The following is a 4,015-nucleotide window of genomic DNA, read 5'->3' as shown; positions in this document are numbered from 1 at the left end:
CGCTATAGCACATTTCACACATAAATTTAATGGTGGAACCACCTTGGCCTTTGAACATAGAGAACATAGGCTATCTGAAGGATCAGACATGTTTAACAGACTTAAAAGTAACTTCAATGCAATAAAATTTATTTTTGACAAAAACGTTACTGTCTCTTTAAATAATGAAAGTGCACACTTTATTACTGAAACATCAAAAAACCATCAAAAACACATCTGATTTTTATGAAATTTTCACCACAGTGTCATAATGCTTTTAAAAGGTTGCACACAAATGTTCAGACCAATTAACCCCTTAATGCCCAAACCGGAGCTAATAACAGCAGTTAACCGGTTAACACACTACAGTACTCTGCCACAGCTTGCCCTGTGGCTTTTACCTTCCTTAGGGTTATTTTGGTAAGAATATAAGCCTCCCTGGAGCCCTTCCTGATGCCTCCGGACTCCCCACGTGAAGCTGCATGAACTGGCTAGTCAAAACAAGTGCACAATTGAGGCACAAAAATGAGACTTTCTTCCTCTGCATATCAGAGTGGAGGGGCCTTTCTGACTAGATTAGGTGTCCAACTAAGTGCCAGGCGCAAATTAATCCCCAAAAGTGTTTTAAGTTGATAAAAAAACACCTATTTAAGTTGAAAACTTGCTAAAAAGCAATCGATTAGCCCACAATAGTGTCAACCAGCATAAGCCCTTAAAATAAGCCATCCTTTTATTGCTGAATCTAATAACAATGGCTTACCTATCCCAGAGGGAATTTCTGACAGTCTTCTAGCATTACTGGGTCTTGTTAGAAAAATGACTGATCATACCTGAAGCAGTTAAGCCTGCAAACTGTTCCCCCCAACTGATGTTATCTGGTTTCAACAGTCCTGCGTGGGAACAGCAATGGATTTTAGTTACTGGTGCTAAAATCATAGTCCTCTTAGCAGAAATCTTCTTCACTTTCTGCTGCAGAGTAAATAGTACAAGCCGGCACTATTTTAAAATAACAAACTCTTGATAGAAGAAATAAAAAACTACAACTAACACCACATACTCTTTACCACCCCCCGGGGAGATGCTACTAGTTAGAGCGGCAAAGAGAATGACTGGGGGGGCGGAGCCTGAGGGGAGCTATATGGACAGCTTTGCTGTGTGCTCTCTTTGCCACTTCCTGTAGGGATTGAGAATATCCCACAAGTAAGGATGAAGCCGTGGACGGATACACCAATGTAGGAGAAAGCTACAAATTTCTCCTGTCACTGCATAACTTATTTAACATACAATATTAGAATAACACTATACTCACATCTAAACTTACATTCTTGCATTTCAAATAAAGATACCAAGAGAAGGAAGAAAATTTGATATTAGGAGTAAATTGGAAAGTTGCTTAAAATTGCATGCTCTATCCGAATCACAAAAGAAAAAATTTGGGTTCAGTGTCCCTTTAAGCTTTCCAAAAATGCCACCAAGGGAACAAAGCAAGTTGTTTAAAATGGCATGCCCTGTGCTTGCTTCGGCAGCACATATACTAAAATTGGAACGATACAGAGAAGATTAGCATGGCCCCTGCGCAAGGATGACACGCAAATTCGTGAAGCATTCCATATTTTTATCATCATTATCACTTATTACTGCAGGCTCTGCTCTGAGACCACAATTATTCTGCAGAACCTTTACTGAGGACCTTTAAAATCACCCCTTAGGTGCCCCATAGAGGCCTCCTATCTGCAACCCTATTCTACATTTTGCTTAAGAAACATCTGCTGCATGTTGATTTGGTAACAAGGACATTTTCCTTCCTTTATTAGGCAAAAGATACCCCCTCTCCTCCCTTTCCAGCAGGCAACTTGCCCTGCGGGTCATACCCACTTCCCCTTTACCGGTCACACCCAGAGGTGGTATTTTCCCTGGAGAGGGGTCTCCTTTTAATACTGTGCCGATTTTTCTAGCAGATACTTGCCCTCTCTACTGATATCTGACACCGGCACTCTTTTCTCCTAAAAGGATCAGAGATATAATGGAAGGCTAAGGCTTTATGCTCTAGAGGTGATAGCCTGTCACCCCCCCAGCAATCATATATAGCAGATACGCATCCATATTGTATCCAGGTGGTAGACCTCTCTTACTATGGCGCACTCAGTTAAAAGAAAACCTAAACACCAAGACAACCCTAAGAGAACTCTTACTGACCACTTTCATAGCAAACATATGTCAGACCCAGACCTCTCAGAGGAAGATTCCAGAGACTCAACTGCCCTGACCTCTGAACACTCCAAATCAGATCTCTCTCGCAAAGATAAAACTGCTCTCTCACAGTCTACATTTCTAGAAACCATTAAAATCCTAACTGACAAAATGGATACTCAATACTCATCTCTCAGACAAGAGCTACACCAAATCGGTGACCGAATTAAAGCAAGATATCTCCTCATTAGGAGAGAGGACAGAGATTCTTGAGAGAAAACACGAGGACTTAGCATCGGACCACTCTAACCTTCTTGCTTACTCACAAAGCCTGTCAGAGCAAATTTCTGATTTGGAGACCAAATTGGCAGACATAGAAGACAGGTCTCGCCGAAATAATTTTAGGATTAGAGGCATCCCTGAAGACATCCCCTCATCTGAACTCCAGAACTACCTGATCACATTCTTTAAAGTTCTCTTAAATACATCGACTGACCAAGACCTTCTAATTGATAGAGCACATAGGGCCACCCGCCCTCGCAACTCTACTGCAGACACCCCTAGAGATGTCATCCTGCGCCTGCATTATTATACAACCAAAGAGAGAGTTATGAGAGCCTCCTTCTCCAACAAGCCTCTAAAAGAGCACTACCAAAAATTGCAAATTTTCCCGGACCTATCTGTTCACACACTTGCTAAAAGGAGAACTTTTCACCAATTTACTTTAGCACTGAGACAACATAAAATTAAGTACAGATGGGGGTTCCCTGTTAAGCTCTTCGTCCAACACCAAGACCGCTCATACACGATTACATCTGTAGATCAGGGCATGAGGCTACTAAATACCCTTGAACTCTCGAGAGCCCCAGACCCCCCCTACAAGAACCAAGAAAATTCCAGCGACCTTGATGCCTCAGTCCCAGCATGGCTCCCACAGAACTCAACCTCTCTACGTAAGGAAACAGAACGGCCCTAACAGGATGCTGGATACTTTCTTCCTACATCACAGCCTGTTAGACCCTGCCTTTCAGACATCCTCTTATCTTGCAATCTGATGGGACACCCTTACGGAGACACAGGGAGGATCGGAGTGTACTAACGGGTACATATCTTACTCTATTATCACTCCGCAATCCTCCCTCTCCTCTAACATGACTCCTTCACCAGACGACCCTCAATCAGGTAAGCTGGGAGCTCACATACGGGTACTTGTCTTACTCTATTCCTAGCTCTCGGCACCATGGTTTTCTGGTCCCAGATGTGTTTGTTTGGTTTTGTTTTCATGCATAGTTCTAAATTTCAGAGATGTTTCTTTATATATTACATTACCTGTATATAATATTTGAGAATTGCAGCCTGCTACATTTGACACAGAAGAAGAATATCAGGATAGATATTTATTGGTCGATACATACTCTCAGCTGTTAATATCACAGAATTTGTTTTTGTTTGTAGGTTTATACTCAATTAATCTAAAATGGAAGGTCTCTTCCTTTTTTCCTTTTTTAGTTTTCTAATTCTGTAAGTAAATGTTTATGATATGTTGAAATAAGCCTCACTGTATCACACTTAGCTCTATTTCATACCTCCTCTCTCACCATAGACCTTCTTTGATACCTTTCCCTCAAGATGTCTGATTACCAATCATTTTTTCTCTTCCAGATATTTAACCTTAGACTCCTCCTCTACCACTTTCACTTATAGTCTCACACAGTCTCATAGCTTTCTGCTCCTATTCAACTAACCTATTAATCATGACTGGGGGGGTGCGGTGCATGTCACCTCCTTGCTCCTTTAAACCCTCCATCACATCATTCCTTTAATTCTAACTTGCCTACTCCCACCG

At 41.6% G+C, this 4,015-nt stretch overlaps 1 non-coding gene across 1 annotated transcript; it reads left to right on the top strand.

Annotated features, from left to right (window-relative positions):
- Window positions 1-1,489: 1,489 nt before the first annotated feature.
- LOC128650646 (U6 spliceosomal RNA) lies at window positions 1,490-1,596 on the top strand. The gene has a single exon (XR_008400917.1). It is a non-coding gene; the product is annotated as a U6 spliceosomal RNA (small nuclear RNA).
- Window positions 1,597-4,015: the final 2,419 nt, after the last annotated feature.

The sequence above is a fragment of the Bombina bombina genome, chromosome 2 (genome assembly GCF_027579735.1).
Source record: "Bombina bombina isolate aBomBom1 chromosome 2, aBomBom1.pri, whole genome shotgun sequence".
In the NCBI taxonomy this organism is placed as follows: domain Eukaryota; kingdom Metazoa; phylum Chordata; class Amphibia; order Anura; family Bombinatoridae; genus Bombina; species Bombina bombina.
The sequence above is the reverse complement of the archived record's forward strand: the minus strand, read 5'-3'. Positions and strand labels throughout refer to the sequence as shown.